Raw genomic sequence first — 6111 nt, 5'->3', positions numbered from 1 at the left:
TATCTCCACGGAGCAGATTGAAATTACTCCAACAGGAGTTTGGTAGTGTAGCCCATAGTTAACCCTCACCTGAAGTGGCATAACTTTGAGATGCTCAGAGGGCACTTAGCACGAGTTAAGTAGCAGATGGGTGTTAGCTCCCTGGCATGTGGGCCTGTTTCAACACTGCAAAGTGACTATAGAGACAGTACTCCTAGCAGCTGAAGGACCTCAGGATTCAATAGGCAAGAGAGAAATTGTGGTAGAATAGCATTTTACTTTTTAAGTATCCTCAGTGATGAAAGAGGAGGGACATATGAACATATGGAGCTTCCATAGCTTACGAACTCCTCTGGTAGAGAGATTCATTTGCTTTCATGTGCCTGCTTTCTTATTTTTGTTTCAAATGAAGTGAGAAGGCCCCTTTTATGCTATCCATTGTAGGTGGGCTTGCCTAACACTTAAAAATAAAAGCATAGGCATCTTGGTGCCATGGCTTCACAAAATGTAAAGAAAATTCAAACCATAAAAACAGAATCCTTATCTCTGAAATGTATGCTCACTCCTTTCATATTACGAATCACCAAAAGCCTCCTCCATACCTCCTAGCCACTCCTTGCAGTAACTGCAAGCCCAGAGAACAGACCTCCAGCATTGCACTAGTATTAAATAATAGTGTTTGTTAAATGCTGCTTCTTCCTTTTCCAATTCCCTACACAAAGCATCCTCCCAACAGTCTCCTCTTGTACAGGGCACTGCCTCTGGTTGCTCCCTACTCATCCCTTCACACAGTTGTCTTGAACAATAAAAATGTAACCTCAAATTACTTATTCTGCCTCTAATATCAAGCAGAAGCCTACAGCTGTTTTAATAGCCACCTTTGGAGAAGTGACCCACCCCTAAAACCATAAGAACTCTTAAGCAAATTTCTGCAGAAGTAGCTCTAGCTACGAACATGACAAGGCATTCTTCTCTAAACTAATTAGGAGTGAATTATTTTAGCCTGTGCATACACACACATCCTGGCTGTGCTTCATGCCTCTGAACTAGAGATGGGAGACTGCCTGGAGTGCACTCATGCTCCTGAGAAGGTTCTTAGGGGCCTGGTTGGTAGGACTTGCTCACAGGCTTAGGGATAAATCTGGTGATGAGGTTAGGGGCAGGAAGGAATTGCCTTCTAGGGCAAATTGGCAGGAATGTTGTTGTTTTTTTGCCATCCCCTGTAGCATGGGGCATGGCACTATTTCTTAGATCAAGGCATTTGTGGCCTCATGGTTTTTCCCCCACTTTTCCTGAAGATGCATCACAGTTTCTTTTGATTACTGCTCTCTGCACTACAGTTGCTAGGTCTGTCATGGGGTGCTTTGTGCCCAAAATAGGCCAGAACAGATGTTCTCATGGACACACATGAATGCTTGCAATAGCAGGGGACAGGATTGGCTTATGTTGTTCCTTCCAGTTCTACATTTCTAACCATTAGGCACCTTAGAGACAGCAACATAGACAGCCCCCTTAGTGCAGAAGACAATAATCAAGTATTTAGGGCTTAGTCTTTGAAAGTGGTTTCACCTGTTGGTAAGAGCTATGTTTTTACAAAATTGACATATGGATGCAAACATTTGGATATTAACTCTACCTATTTCCTGTCACATTATTATTGCAGGTGAACTTACATGGCAGGTCAGTCTTCTCTACAGCTTCAGAGTTTGAAAAAGGAAGATCACTGGGCTACAAAGGATCATTTCTAGCAATTTACCAAGTTTTTATAACTGACTGACAGTTCCTGCTTACTTATTTCACTGAAAGAGTGGATGGCTTGTCAAGGCAATCCCCTCTTGAAAAGGTCTCTGCTTGCTTTAACCACACATCGGGTGGGTTTAGTTATTTACCACCCATATTTAAATTAGTCTCAAATTGTGCTAGAAATAGCTACATTGTAAACTGTAATATTTTGTTTTTATGCAAAGACAAGCTATTTGCTGGCTCAAAAGACACTGTATTCAATCTCATTGTGAAACTGGTCCCCATCTTTCAAACCAAACCAGACTGGAAAATGCCTACCTGGAATAAGGATCTCAAATTTTGTAATATGTAAGGATTATAAACAGGATGTCACTGGTATTCTTACCCACAAGCAAACAGCAGAGCTGCCATTTGCCATTAGAGCCAATGTTTTTTACCTTGCAATCTCATGGTGTAAAATCTCCAAGATCAGGGCTCTATTTATGGTTTCATGTCATAAGTCAGCTTCAATAATCAGTTTATAAAGCAAAGACCCTTTCTGACTGGAGACCTTACATCAATACCTGTACATGTCAGGGAAATAGCTTTTAAAAAAACCAAAAACAGAAAAAAACCCAATTCATACAAGCTGGGATTTTCAAACAAGCTTCAACTGAAACATGTGACTGAAAAATAATCATCACAGCAAAGAGCCTGGAGATATAGGGTACATAGTGATGCCTATCATTTCACTTGAAATTCTGTCATCTCCTGCATTTGTAATTGTAACCCTGAAAACACCCACTCAGTGCTCTCACTTCAGAGAATGGACTGCTAGATCAGCGAGGGCCAACCGTTTTTGGCAGGTGCGCCACAAATTAGCCCAGTCTCCCAAATGCCATCCCAATCCCCCTCCTCTACTTAATATGCTGCTTTTCTTTGTTCCCTATTCTATGCTCCCTGCCCAATCTACACTCTTTCTGCCCTGTACACAGTCCGATTTCCTGTTCTGCCTTCTGCTGCAGTGCTGCCTGTCCCTTCCCCAATCACTATGTGCCCTATACCACTTGTGGCACTCATGGCATAGGTTGGCCACCCCTGTGCTAGATAGAGGAAAAACAGAGGCAGAACCCAAGTAACCGTAGCCAACAGACTCTAAGCTCAACTCTGAAATCAGCTGATGTTTGTTATCTGCTCTTGTTACTTTCATTTCCTGGCACAGAACAGGCCACCTGGGTTATCAAATGCAGGCATCTGCTGTGGCAAGTAAATTGTATCATGCCATTTACTCCATTTGAGCTGTCAACATTGATGAACTATTTACACTGAGGAAACAGTCCAGAGAACCAGAATTCACTTTGAGATAATTTGTGTCCATTCTCTAGGAAGGCAAGCCCTTACTGTGACTGAGATGAACACATTTATGAGCAAGAGTTGAAAAACCCGAAGATTGTTCCTTCCTAGCTATACTATGCCCAGTGTCACTTAGAAAAAAAGTGCATACAGACAGTCACTTTGCAAGATAAACATCGTAGACTTCCTTCTATGAAAGGCCACATGTAGTTTTATTGTAACTGCAAAAAAGTCAAAGAGTAATTGATTGCTATTTGTTTAGAATCCTCTGGATGGTGAAAGTCAGAATGGAAAAAAGTAGTGAAGTTTTCAAAGCTAAAGAATCAATCAATCCATCCTTTGAGTAACAAATAGGTTTCTCAGATTAGCTAGTGGACTTACAGGTCTGTCTTGCTGGACTACACTAACTCAACTAGCTGTATTCATTAAAAAAAAAAAGAAGTCCTCAAAGTGACACTCCCAGAAGTGTAAACTGTGACAACCAAATCAGTGAGAAGGCAATTCCATCCCATTTTAAGCCAGAGTCAGTGACTAGTGTGTATTGCCCTCTATCCAAAAGTTTGCAGCTATTTGTCGAGTATACCATTCCTATGACAATTGATGGAGATATCCTAACAAAGAGCCAACTTGCCACTTTTTTTATTCAACCTTTATTTTCACATTCAGATAAAAACAAACCATTTTTTTAAAAAGATTGCTAGTCCACTATTTTGTGATTATATATAAAGTGCATTTTACCTTGAACGTCGTGTACAAAAATATTTAAAAAAACAAAACAAAACATGCAAAATCATCACAAGGCACTTCCAGACATAGAATTGAGAGACTGCTGTCCTCTTTCTACATTCACATTGGCAGAAGGAAAGGATCAAGGATTGGAGCAGGGGGGAGGCAGGGAAGGAAAACAGGGCAGGACCCAAGATATTACCTTAAAAATAAAAATAAAAGACCACCACTGGTCAGAGTCAGTTCCCAGCACAATATTGGATTTGTATGGCATTAACATCACAGCTTTATGCATTTTATGTACAACAGTATATGCTTGTTTCATTTCTTTGGAACTACAAACTCCTCAATTATGCCAATACAGGGAAATAAAAGCACACCACTATCCATGGCACTAGAGACTCATAAGACTGCTGCATTTTAGGGTTTGACTTAAGTGTTATTTCTAGGTAGTATTAGAACATAACTCCATTGAGTTTTTTAGTTTATTATCTAAAATGCTCTAACACCACACTTCTAAATTCTAGGCAAGGTAAACCCTTTAATTATTGTGCCCAGCTTCTGCAGTCTAAACATAGTTTTAAGTTAGGCTTGGTGAAGGTCTTTACAAAAGACAATTTTATGAAGGACTTTATTTAACCTCTCAAAAAAAGTCACAAAAGCTTTTCCAAACTAGTGAATGAAGTCTGTTGAACTTTGGTTTTCATATATACACACACAGCTATTTTAATACCTGAAGTTAGTGATTTGTAGCATAAAAATGCTGTCCAACCCCCCCTTATTGATGTAAAGATAAAAAAGGATGCTCTCTCCCTACAAGAGCTATCTGTTTTTTCATAACTATTTTATTAGAAGTTGGATGCATCTTCTCCTCAGTTATGGTATGGCAGTTTAGAAGTACTTTGTACCATGGTATCCAAAAACTGAAGAGCTATTTGGAAAGAGAGAGAGAGAGAGAGATGAGATTTTCAGTTGTGGAGAATAGCAAGAGACATCTGCTTCTCCACAAGCACACCAACATTAGCATCACATATCTAAAGCTATGCACTAGCAAAGTTGAATGTCTTGAAATACCTTTAAACCTTATTTTATTTACTCCATTTAAACATATAAATTAAGTTATTTCGTTTGACTAGCAAGTCAGCTGTTTAAATGATTGCAGCCAGTATTTTTGCCACATCCTGCTTGGCAGTATGGGATTAATTTTGAATTTTTTTTTTTAAATGCTGAAATAAAAGAGTCAAGGATCTCTATCTGTAGCAACAAGATCTCCCTTTCAGTAGTGGAAGAATGATGCCATCTTATGCCTTAGAGAGAACTACTGTTCATTCTTGGATTAGAGTCCATCCTTCTCTCAGCCCGTTTTTGAGCAGAAGTCCATTTCTTACCAAAATAGCATTGAAGGGAAATGTATGCACAAGATTAAAGTTGTGAAAGCTACTACAAGTTTAATACAAGACACAGGTGTGACAACTAAGCATGTCTTCTGTGCAAGTCTGCTCTTCTACCAAGTGAACCCATTTCAGTTTGAAAGTTATGCACAAAAAGCTACACACTCCTTCTAGTGTGAGACCAGGGAGCACCACAGCTCTGGGCTTGAATTAAAAAGACTGCCAAAACTTTTTTTTTCCTTCAGAGAGCTAGGAGTAACCTTTCAGAAACTTATGTATTTCAAGCCACAGCTGTGGTTACATTCAAGAAAGATGCTCTTAGCCAAGGCACTCACACCACAGGAGGAAGTTAGTTTTAGTAATGAATCATCTTGACAGACATGGCAGAAAGCAGCGGAGGTGGTTTATCCCATTAACCCACAGAGAAACCTGCAAATATTCACATACGATGCATGAACCCATTGGCACCAAGTTCTGGACAAGACTGAAAATTAACTTTCAGTCTTGTTCAGACTTTTTAGTGCCAGCAACAGGAGCTATTCCACTCCCCATGCTTGATAAGGCAAATAGTCAATAGTAACATGTATTGACAACAGAATGGGGATATTTTACCTCCTCTTATTTAAAAAGAAAAGAAAGGACTTTGGAATACTTGAGTCAAAGACTTAACCCTAGAGTGACAAGGTTACAGGACAGCTCTACCAGGAGGGGAAGGAAAAAACAACCCACCTTCCACTTATTACACAAAAAAGTTTTTAATAAAATTCCTAGAGTAGTTAGTGACCAAGTGCACCAAGTCTCCATTTAGGAGAAAGATTTCTCTCTTAATGCAGCACAAAGCAAGGCTGTTTTTCCCTTTTAGTCACAGTTGCACTATAATTTCTAAAATGTCCATCTAAGGCTAAAAGAATCCAGCCAAAGGAACAAGGGGGGGGGGGGG

The 6111-nt window shown here is 39.7% G+C and overlaps 1 protein-coding gene across 2 annotated transcripts in view; it reads right to left on the bottom strand.

Annotated features, from left to right (window-relative positions):
- Window positions 1-6111, bottom strand: part of PPP1R3B (protein phosphatase 1 regulatory subunit 3B) — a 33512-nt gene that overhangs the window by 20667 nt on the left and 6734 nt on the right. The window contains exon 3 of one of the 2 annotated variants that reach the window (XR_002098489.1): window positions 3686-4711. The exons of the other annotated variant lie outside the window; for it this stretch is intronic. The gene's annotated coding sequence lies outside the window, so the exon portion shown is untranslated. Of the gene's footprint in view, window positions 1-3685; window positions 4712-6111 lie in introns of those variants that run through there. 2 annotated transcript variants of the gene reach the window in all.

The sequence above is a fragment of the Gavialis gangeticus genome, unplaced genomic scaffold, assembly GCF_001723915.1.
Source record: "Gavialis gangeticus isolate Ggan-Ray unplaced genomic scaffold, GavGan_comp1, whole genome shotgun sequence".
Taxonomy (NCBI): Eukaryota; Metazoa; Chordata; order Crocodylia; family Gavialidae; genus Gavialis; species Gavialis gangeticus.
The sequence above is the reverse complement of the archived record's forward strand: the minus strand, read 5'-3'. Positions and strand labels throughout refer to the sequence as shown.